The sequence below is a fragment of the Nannospalax galili genome, unplaced genomic scaffold (genome assembly GCF_000622305.1).
Source record: "Nannospalax galili isolate Female #2095 unplaced genomic scaffold, S.galili_v1.0 scaffold9, whole genome shotgun sequence".
Classification (NCBI taxonomy): domain Eukaryota; kingdom Metazoa; phylum Chordata; class Mammalia; order Rodentia; family Spalacidae; genus Nannospalax; species Nannospalax galili.
The window spans coordinates 6,233,659-6,245,859 of record NW_008360332.1 but is presented as its reverse complement, the minus strand read 5'-3'; positions in this window follow the sequence as shown (position 1 = coordinate 6,245,859).

The window sequence follows — 12,201 nt, the reverse complement described above, 5'->3', positions numbered from 1 at the left end:
AGTGTGATAAAAATAGGAGGTAGGAATTGGCTAGGCAGTTAGGGTAAAAAGACCCCAAAGAAAAGTAGCCAGTTTTTGGCTAAAAGTCAAATGTCCTTGGGCCTCTTAGTAACATACTCCATTCCAAAGGCCAAAAATGTCAAAAGTTTTTGGGAGTTTGTCCTAGTTTGTCTCTTCATTGCTGTGACAAAATACTCTGACCACTACCAACTTGGGGAGGAAAGGGTTTATTTGCCTTACATCTCCCAGATCACAGTTCATCAGGGAGCCCAAGGTAGGAACTCAGGGCAGGGACCTGGAGGCAAGAGCTGAGGCACAGGCCATGGAGGAATGCTGCTTCCTGGCTTGCTCCCCTGGCCTCTGCTCAGCTTGATTTCTTATGCAACACAGATCTACCTGCCCAGGGGTGGCACCACCCAAAGTGGGCTGGGCCCTCCCACATCACTCAACAATCAAGAAGATGCCCCTCAGACATGGCCACAGGCAAGTCTAATAGAGGAAATTCCCCACTTGAGGCTCCCTCAACCCAGGTGTGTCAAGTTGACACTAAAGCTATCCAGCACAGAGTTCTTATCTAATCCTTAAAAGATTTTAGGGGTCACCTCTTCAGAGGGGGTAATGTTAGAGTAGCAAAAGGCCCCATTAAAATAAAAAGAAGAAAGGGTACATGAAGTTATCAGAAAAAAGTGATGGGGAGATATGGGAGGAGTTGGAGGGGAAGGAGGGGGCATGGATTTGATCAAAACACCCTATATGCATGTTTGAAATTCTTAATAAATTATTTTTTTAAAAAAACACAAGATTGAATGAGTATTCAGAGTAGATTGCAACTAAATCAGGGATAAAATTTAGCTATCTCAGTTCCCCCTTGAGCTCTTCCCTATTTAGAAAATATTAATTTCCTAATAACTATGTATAACTTTAGATTCTGAACAGCCAATGTTTAGTAATAACTTAGCCATTTTAGGAATTAAGAAGGCTTGAGTAATTAAATTCTTTGAGTAATTCAATTTCTGAGACTATATTCTAAAGAAATAATTCTTAATGAGAAAAAGGCCTTGTATACAAAGGTGGTTAAAACAAGACATTTATGGAAACTAGAAACTTCTAAACCATGTAAGTACTCAAATATGTTATGCCATGCATTATAGTCAAGTCCATGTGACCTACATGGGACCATCTTGGCTCTTTCACATACTAGCCTGGTGACTTTGGCAAATTCCTCTGTACCCTCATTTATTTATCTTTAAAAGGAACATATTAATTATATCTCATAGGGTCTTAGGAAGATTAAGTAAATTATAGGTAAAATACTTAGTACTGTGAACTTGGTGTATAGTTATTGTTATTGATGGAATGCTACTTACCAATTTAAAATTATAGGAGTGAATAATATAATAATATCAAAACCATGATGGATTTGGATATGGTATAAAGAGTTGTGTCTTATGAAGGATTTCAAGGGCTTTGGAGTAAGCATCTATAAAAGCAGAATTGCTCTTTACAGAAACAGGGCAATAAGAACAGCCAAAGTAGGTGTGTATAGGAACCAGGAATTCAGTTTTAAATGTCACAAGTGCTGTTGCTGAAATAGAGCCAGGTGGAGATGTCAAAAAGACAGGTAAACAAAGCTGGAACTCTGGGAAAGCGTCTACACGGGAGATTTGAACTCATGTACGGTGGTCATTAAATCCCTGAGCCAAGAAATCGCTTGGGTAGTGAGTGTATATAGAAATACCAACAGGTTTGAGGCCTCATTTCTGACTATTCTCAGTGTCTGAGGTCAGAGGAATGAGAAGTCTGTTAAGGAGTCAGATAGCAAAGCCCATGGTATAAGACCATGGACTGAAACAGCTGTGTCAGATACTGCAAGTCAACACTTGAGGTTTCACTGTTAATTTGGCCTTAGAGGTTATGGGGACATTGACAAAGTACTTTCAGTGGAGTGGTGGGGATGGGAGCCAGATGGGAATGGGTTCAAAGCAGAATCAGAAGAGAGGTTTGGAAAAAGGGAAGGCAGGCTATTTTTGAGGCATTTTTTGTTTTGTCTTATTTTTGCTGAAATGAGACCACAGAAACAGAGCGGCAGCTGGAGGGGCATGTGAGGTCGGCGAGTGAATCACTTCAGGCAAGAATTATTACAGGCTGGTAGACGTTGGTGGGAATGGTCCAAGAGAGATGGAGTACATGCCAACTCCGGAGAGCAGTGGCAGTGATGGAAGGAATGGGAAAGATAGGGAGGGTCTGGCCACAGGGAGGGACAGTTCAGTCCTAATCAAGGACCGAAGACAGGGCGTGAAAGCAGTGAGTTAGGAGATGGGGTGTGGGAGGGAGTGTGTTCTCTTGTTTGCTCCTATCTAATGGGGAATGAGTATTTCAAGTCATTAGCAGAGAAGAATGCCAAGTCAGGAGGAGGAGGGGTTGTAAGAAGGATAAAGTAAGGAATCGTACAGCCAAGACTCACCACTGGAAGTCGGTGAATGAAAAGAGCAAAGATGATACAGATAAGATCTTATTCTGCAAGAGACAAGGTCTGTAAGTGAACATATTAAGCCAGGGTAGATCTCCACAGGGAAGCCGGCAGGAGGGCTGAGAATCAGTCCTGAAAGCTCTTTCCAATGGGCACTGTGCCACATGCCCAGGAGAGAGCTGTAGACACTGGAAGGGAACTGCTGCTCCTCACATTCACCCACCTGCAAGACAGACGGGGCAGGCGAGGCAGAGGGCAGGGGTCGGAGGGAACAACCAGAAAAGGACTTACAATCTCTCCTCCCCACACTCCAGAACCCTGAGCCTGCAGAAACCAACAGCTCCCATTGCCTCTTCCCCACACTGCACCATTTGGAACCTGCTGGAACAGAAGGATCTGAGAATGTCACCTTGCAACTCAGCACTACTGAGTCAGCAATTCACCCCACAAGTACTCTTTTTATTTCTTATTTTCTATCATTTCATTTCCACTCTTCCATGTATGTTGCACAACGGTTTTGCTTTGTGTGTATATTGTTTCATTAGATTTTTTAAAATTTTAACTGAATCTTTGTGATTTCATACAATATAATTTGATGATATTTAGATCTCCTCCCCTAACCACACCTTCCCTTACTGACCTTGCCAGATTTCAAATGCTCTCTACTATATGTAAATGGCCTATAGAGTCTAATTTGTGCTCCCAAATGTCCATCCACTGGAACGTGGTTACAATAACAAGAGTCACACTCTTGAAAAAGACTGACTCGCCCTCTCTCAGCAGCCGTTGGTTCCAATAGTTCCTCAGGTAGGGTTGGAATTTCTTACTCACTTCCCCACATCAGTGCTGGGATTTTGTCTGGTTTGGGCTTGCATGGGACTTGTGCATGCTATCACCATTGCTGTGAGTTCATACAAGAAACTGACCAGCTATTTGGAAAACTCTATTTCCTTGCAGTCACCCACTACCTTTGGCTCTTACAGTCTTTCCGGCCCTCTTCTGCCATGATCCCTGAGCCTTGGGAGGCAGGAGTTTGATACAGGCGTCCTAGTCAGGCATAGGCACTCTATAGCCTCTGGTTCTCTGCACATTGGCCAGTTGAGTGTCTGTGATGATCACAATCTACTGCATAAGGAAACTTGTCTGGCCAGAGTTGAGAGGTGCATCACACTAGAGGTATGGTCATTAGGAGTCAGTTTGGTTAGATTTTAGGATTGTTGCTTATGTTTCCCCACTTGGCTGCTCATAACACGTTCTTTACTATACTCTTCATCTACGTTTCATAAACTCCCCACCATTCCTGTGTCTTTTCTTCTTTCTTTCATCTTTATTCTCTCCTCTTTTTACTTTTAATCATAACCTTCCCTAGCTTTAAATCCTGTCTCTAAAATCTGTGAGCCCTAACAGTAGCCTACCTTCCCCTACCAGCTCTACTTTACTAACCACCTGCTTTTTTCCTTTCAAAGTTGATCTAATACTTAAATCTTTCTCCTTATCCACCATACTTCCCTTTTACTCCAAATCTTATTAACTGAACTCTGAGATATACAACATAGTATCCTTGATCGTTTATCCTCCAACAGTTATTGATGTCAAGGGCCACTGTTATTAACTGGCTAGTGCATCATTTGAACAATGGTAACATCAAGCAGCTGTGGTTGCTAGAGCTTACAAAGGCACCCTGACCCCGGAACTGAGGAATTATTTTCTGAACTACACATTAAACTCTACCATATCTAAGTCCCACATGAACATTGCAAATGCTTCAACCAAATGACTATAGCTGATATAAAAAAGCAACAAAATAACACCAGATGTGTACATTTCAATACAGTATATAAGAAACAAACAGAAAAAAACAAGATAGCGTAATTCCTCCAAAAATTATTAGCCCTACATTAACAGCACCTAATGAGAGTAAGTTAAATGAAATTCAAGATAGAGAACTCAAACATGTTCAAAGACACAAACAGCTGAACAAAATAAGGAAGGCAATGGATGATATGAAAGAGGAATTCAATAAAGCATAGAACCACTGAAGAAAAATGAATCTGAATGCTTAGTAGTCCATGCAACTTTTTCTAAACTAGATCACGTATTAAAGATACAAAGCAAATCTTAAATATAGGAAATTTAAAATAATTCCTTATAATACATCTGATCACAATAGAATAAGACAACAAACCAACAGCAAGAGAAGCCCTAGAGCGTACACAAGCGCTTGGAGATTACATAACCACACTATGGGATAATGAGCAGATCCTTGAAGAAATGAAGAATTAAATAAAAACATGCCTCAAATCAAATGCAAAATTAAAACACAACATTCCAAAACTTATGGAATATAAAGAAAAAAGTCCTAAAGGGGAATTTATAGCTGCTAAGTGTCTGCATTAAGAAATCAAAGAATATCAGGCATGTGACACACATCTATAATCCCCCCCACTTGGGAGGCAGAGGCAAGCAGATCACTATGAGATGGGGGTTAGCATGGTTTGGTCTACATAACAAGTTCCAGGCTAAGCGGTGCTACGTAATGAGGCCCTGTCTCAAAAAAGAAAGAAAAGAAATCAGAGAGTGTTCAAATAACTTACTGATACAACTTATGATTCTGAAAAAAAAAGAACAAGCAAAACCCCAAATCAGTAGGCAGAAATGAATGAAATGAAGAACAGCAAAAATACAAATAATTGATGAAAAAAGAGTTGGTTCTTTGAAAAGATAAGATAGACAAACTAACCAAGACAAAAAGACTCAAAGTAATAAAATTTAAAATGAAAAGGAAGTCATTACAACAGTACCAATGAAATTAAAACAGTAATTAGGCCTGAACAAAAAACCCCACATATTTGGGGCTAGAGAGATAGCACAGCAAGTAAGAACACTGGCTGCTTTTGCAGAGTGCTCAGGTTAGATTCCCAGCACCCACATGTAGCTAAAAACTATCTGTAACTCCACTTCCAGGGGATCCAATGCCCCCTTTTGACCTCTGTGAGCATTACATGACACAGGTGCACTTATACATAAGCAGACAATACACTCATACACATAAAATTAAAATAATAAAATATTTTTCAAAAAAGAAAAACACATAGCCAACTAAATTGAAAAGAAACAGATTAATTTCTAGACTCATATGACTTATCAAAATTAAACCAAGAAGGGACAATTTTAAAAGATTGATAATGATCAGTGAAATTGAAACAGTAATTAAAAATCTCTCAACTGAAAAAAGTCTAGGCCCAGAGACCTTCACTGGTGAATTTTACCAGACCTTCAAAAAAGAACAGGAGACTCTTCAGTCACCCCATGTGGCCTACAGACCCAGGTAAACTGCCTGTGCCCCTCTGCCATCACCCCAAAAGCCTGCCGCCACTGCTTGCCAGGGACCAGGATGAATGGATAATGAAAATAAGATGAATTTACACAATGGAATATTGTTCAACTGTTAAGAAAAATAAAATTATGAAATTCACAGGTAAAGAGATGGAACTGGAAGCAATCACCCTGAGTAAGTTAACCCAGACCCAGAAAGACAAATGTTGGACTTTCTCACACATACGTGAAAGCAAGCTTTGAATCTTTAGGTATGTGTATTTCAGTTGGAAAATATATAGAGCCCAGGCACTTGTGAGCCACCCCACATGGGTGCTGGGAACTTAACCCAGGAGGTGTGACCATTGGTAGGTTGCCCAGGCTTCAGTGTTTGGCCCCATGCCCATGAACATTACTAAGCCACGTTACAGTTGACCCTGAATAATCAGCCTGACTTTTAGCATTATTTACTTATTTATTTTTTGGTCTTTTTGAGACAGGGTTTTCCTGTAGCCCCAGCTTGCCTGGTCTTACAAGTGCTGAGACTAAAGACTTGTACCACCATGCCCAGCTTTTAGCATTATTTTTAATGACCAACAGTGGACCCGAACTCTGAGATCTCTTATAGAACTGTGAGCCAGGCTTCACCCATACTTTTATTCAGTTTCTCCATTGTGAATTGGAAAACCACAAGCTTGGATCTACCCTTATCTTACCAGAGAATCTTGCCCTTTGATCCCTAGGCCTAAAATATCTCATATACACATTGTCAAGCAGATTTCTCAGTTCTCACTGCTTCCAATGATGATACAAATATGAATACACTGCTTTCAGTGCTTTGATTTGCTAATTCAAGCACACCCACAGTCATTCACTACCTTGGGTGGGGGAACCAAGGGCAGGTGCCCAGGTCACAAAAGGAATACATGGCTCAGTGAGCTTGTTTACATTAGAAGCAGTAGCATTTAGGTGCAAGATTAAGTAAAAGCCATTAGTACAGATTCTGTCCATACTGTAAGTCATACCTACAAGTGCTACTTGGACTCAGTGTGTTATAATAAAAATAATTTTTAGAAACCATGGTCCAAAGGAAAGGGACAGTCATAGGCTAAAGGACTGAATAGAGATTTCAGTCCAGTCCAAGGTCTACCATGAAGCTGGTGGGTACCTATTTAGGGTGTGAGCATTCAGAAGTATACATGTATGGCTCTCCAGTCCAGAATGACATTGTGGTGTAGACAGAGAGTTGAATTGTCTTACTGTGGGCAATATTTGGACTCCATCAATGTGAATCTCTGGGACTTGTACAGATTATCTTGGAATATCTTGGTACAAAGTGATTATCATGTGCAACCAAGGTTGGAAACCATAGATGAAAGGTAAGTTCTTATAGTGTAGCTATTTTCCTCATACGTGACCATTGGCCATCATGAAGTGCAGAATCTTGACCCACCTAAGCAAAATGTTACAGTGACATCAAGTTCTATGAAAATGGCAATGGAGCCATTACCATTCCCTTGTAGATGGAAATATGGAGGGTCACCAGACACCCAAGAATCCAGCTGCTGCTCCTTACTGCCCCCATTTGCGTGTGGTCTTTGAGGTGTTCTCAAGTATATGAGTTGGAAGATTGATTCCACTCATTCAGGCTCCAGTGATACACCTTTCATGAGCTGTCACCCACGCTGGAGTGGGACAGTTGCCTTTGAATCATCCAAGTTCCTGTAAGTAATCCCTCATTCATGCTCCTCCCTGTAAGTAATCCCAATAAACTCATTGGTTCCCCCAAGCTGGACTTGGAATAGCTTCTTTGTCTGTTGATGTTGGTCTGCGATGACTAGATGCTTTTTCACACCTCCCCAGGAAAAGTCATGCAACAGGTACTAAAAGACAGATCTAGAAAATCCCAGCTGTAAAAATTCAGTGTTTCATCACCTATTTGTGAGCAATACATTTAACTGCTATTATAATCCAGTGGAAAGGTGCTAAGTAGGATGCAAGGGACTAATACTAGTTCTGTACCTACTGTGAGTTAAGAATTGTGCTAAGCATTTTACATGCTTAGTCTTTTTTAGAAATTTTATTTTTTATTTATTTATTTATTTTATATGTATGAGTGTTTTGCCTGCATGTTTATAAGTGCACCCATTGTGCAATGCTTGCAGAGACCAGAAGTGGGCATCAGATCACCTGGAACTGGAGTTACAGATTGCTCTTGGCAGTCATGTGAGTTCTGGGAACCAAACTCTGGTCCTCTACAAGAGCAGCGAGTGCCCTTAATTGCTAAGCCATCTTTCCAGACTCGGATGTTTAGTTTTGAGACAACCTTTTTAACTTTATTTATTTATTATTTTTATTTCATGTGTATGAGTATATTGCCTGCATGTACTTAAGTGCACCCATGCTGGGTCATGCCTGTGGAGGTCAGAAGAGGGAGTCGGATACCCTTGGAACTGGAGCTACGAAAGGTTGTTAGTCAACACATGGTGCTGGGAACCGAACCTGGGTCCTCTGCAAGAGCAACCAGTGCTCTTAACTGGTGAGCTATCTCTCCAGCCCCTGAAACAACCTTTGAAGGTAAGGATCACAACCTTTAGAGTGGATAACTGAGACTCAAAGCAATGATATGAGTGGCTGATAGGTCCAGAGCTCATGAGCACTAAAGTCAGAATTTGAACCCAGAATCAAGTTATTCCAACTTTTTGTTCAAGATTTTATGGGACAGGCAAGAGTTGAGCTGTGGGTTAAAAGAAGAATAGGAGTTGGATTCTGAGGATATAAAATAACTTCCTACACACAGAGAAAAATAAATACAGAAGCAGCAATAGACGTGATGAGGCTGGGGAGATAGATGGCTTAGTCCCTAAAGCACCTGCCTCTCAAGCATGGAGACTTGAGCTTGATCCCCAGAACCCACCTAAAAGCCGAGCACAATGCCGAATGCTTATAATCCCCACAATGGTGATGGGAGTCAGGGAGAGCTGGATCCCTAGTCCTCATGGACCAGTAGCTCCAGGCTAGTGAAAAGCCCTGACTTAAACAGAAGGCAGAAGGACAACCCAAGATTGTCCTCTGCTCTCCACACATGTGCATATGCACACATGTGCACACACAAGCACCCATTCACAAACACACATGAGAGAGAGAGAGAGAGAGAGAGAGAGAGAGAGAGAGAGAATACATGATGAGCACAAGGAATCAGTGAGAAGGATGCTCCCAGGGCCAGGTAGATGTGTTACAATAAATGAAGGAACAAAGGACCCATCCAAACATCCAGTGAATTGGGAGAGTGCATTCTCAAAAGCCAGACCACTCCGCAGTTGACAATGTTCTTGGGTCTGAGGAAGCTGCATTGTAAAACTGCTAAGCTAATGTTCCTTGCATTGTTTGCACAATTTATTATTTTGAAAAAAGTGGAAGCTGTTGGGCTCCATGGAGATAAAAGATGGCCTCCAAGCATAAGCTCATTATCGTCTGTCACCATGGCTGGGGGAGCTTTATGTGTCCACAGAATCCCAGGATCTATATTTCTCCAGCTTTAATCTCAGGGTCGATATCTCAGCACAGCACTGCTCATAATAAATAGCTAGCATTAAATGACAAAGTAGTCTACTGTGTTTTGTAATATTTGGCTTTCAAGCCAATCAATTTTACAACTGAGTGCAGCAAAGAAAAAATTTCTAAAGACAGCTGAGAATCACATGAAAAACTAGAGCAGGCTGACAAAGTGAGCATTTCTCCCACTTCCTAGTCTGAAAGAGGCTCACGGTAGACTACTGATCATGCATGTAATAAGGCTGCTCATGGAAATGGTCCTTTTGATTTGTTGCAGGGTCAACTCTGCTTTCCCGGCCAGTGGACTCAGCCTCTTGCACCCTTGAGATGTGTCTAGCTTGCTGACCTTCTCTCAGAGGCGGCCTTTACTTTGTTAATATGGGAAATCAAAATTTCTTAGAAGGACCGCAAAAGAAAGTGGGAATGCAAACTAGCTTTCCCAGTGGTACTACCGATTAGAAAGCTTTCCCTCACCTCTTTCTGCCTAGTTTTTCCTTATGGAACTATTTGTGGTCCAAAGAAAGCGGAAAACGTCATGTCCATCACTGAGTGGGAAGCTTTTGACTTTTTATGTTATAAGGAAAACTATACAGGTGATTACATTAACAAGTATGGGACTGGAGAGGTGGCTCAGAGGTTAAGAGTGCTTGATGCTCTTGCAGATGACCAAAGTTTGGTCCCCAGCACCCACATCAGGTGACTCACAACTGCCTGAAACTACAACTCCAGGGGATCTGATGCTCTTTTCTGGCCTCCAGGGATACATGCACACATGTACATACACATATACACAAACACACACACACAAATAAAATAAGTCTTTTTAAGTATGCAATAAATTAAACACAAATGGAAACATCTTAGTATAACTGTTATGTTTGTCTGAGCTTCAGTTTCTCTCCAAGAAAGTATTTGTGGATGAAGTCGTTCTCTGGTGCATCATACACTGTTGGGTTAGTGTTCTCGTTACTTTCTATTGCTCTGATAAACACCATGATCAAAACCAACTTGGGGAGGATTGTGGAAGTATTTGAAACTTAAGGCTGGAAAAGTCATTGAGTACTTGGAGCTTAGTGAGCTGTTCTGTGGGGGCTTGGAAGATAAGAATGTTGAAAAAACTGCAGACAGTGGAGGCCTGGCTTGTGAAGTTTCAAAGGGACATTTGAGAGACCCTCAGTGACTCTATGTGGGCTGTTCATGTGATATATTTGAATTAAGAAGCGGTGGAAAAAATAAATAAATGCAATTTAAAGATGTGTAGGTATTAAATTAGTTAAGAATTAAAAAGGTTAAATTAATAAGTAGGGTAACAATTCAAAGGACCTTGGCATAGTTTAAAAAATACAGCAGGCTATGTGCAATATACAAGGAACATAAAGATTTGTTGTAAAGCTTAAAAGTTTCAGTAAAGTTAGGTTTCTTAATTTGTGACTTCAGTAAATTGAATATTAATTTTTAAAAGCAATGTTAACCTCTAAATAGTTTTTACTGCCCTCAAAAAATACTTGACACCAAAAAGCTCATGTCTCAGAGATACAATTTAAAACAAGAAAAACCTTTTTAATTATTCCGTTCTGTGGGAGCAGGGCCAGAGGAAAGAGTTGGCAGAAGTGGATCAGTAAGTGGAGAGTGTGAAGGTCATTCTGTGCTGCAGAAACAGCAGAAGGCCATGAACTTCATTGGTGTCTTTGCCCAGCATCTCTTGCCATGTGGAGGAGCATGATGTCCAAATTTTTAATGGCTAGGCAGGTAATGGGCGTGCCATCAAACCTGATTTTGCTCATTCCTGCCTCTCCTCTGCAAGCCAGTTCACTTGCATTCAGGCCAGCACCTGAGGGTATGTTTCTTTTGTTTAATTTGATCATTATTCCTGTCCCCACATAGAAAACTATAGAACAAGTACTTCGAAGGAGTCACAGTGTCTCATTTTAGGGCTTGCGTTCTCATTCACTGCTGCCTGTCTCATTGATTTTCTTGTGTGTGGTATCTGGATCCAAAAATCTCCATATGTTATCAAGTTGGCCTCTTGGTTAGACTCTTTCTCTGTTCAGTGTGGCCAGACAGACCTGTGACTTTATGTCAACTGATAGTGTGAAACCGTGATGTCCAGTCTGTATTTTGTTATATATGGTATTGGTATCCATTCTGTTAGGAGACACTCTCCTTTGCTATGAAGAGAGACTCAGGTTGCCATGTTATGGCCATGGATGGACATGTAACACACAAAGAACTTAGGGAAGCCCACAGTTGATGGTGAGGAAACCAAGGCTTCCAGTCCACACTACACAAGGAAGTGAGTGCTGTAAAATAATTTCATGAGGTGTTGGAAAGATGGCTCAGTAGGTAAGGGCATTTGCTGTGCAAACATGAGGACTTGAGTTTGAGTAGATCCCAGCATCAAAAAAAAAAAAAGAAACCAGGCATTACCAGTTATGCCTATAAGCCCAGAACTGTGGCAGACAGAGACGGGGGTCTACTGGGGCTTGCTGACTGCCAGTCTAGCTCCAGGTTCAGTAAGAGACTCTCTCTCAAAGAAATAGTGATAGAGCAGAAAACTCAGTGTTCTCTGGCTTATGAAGTTACACACACACACACACACACACACACACACACACGGGCATACACCATGCACACGTACATCACACATACATACACATACCCACATAAAAATAATTTAAAAATTTTTAATTACCTATGATTAGAAGCAGACACTTCCCAGTGGAGCTGAGCAGCCAAACCAGCCTTGGCTGAAGCTTTGGTCGCAGCACGCTCAAGAGACTTGGAAGCTAACACACCTAGACTCCTGAACCATCAAAACTGTGAGGACATAAATGCATGTTGCTTTCAGCTTCTAAGTAGAT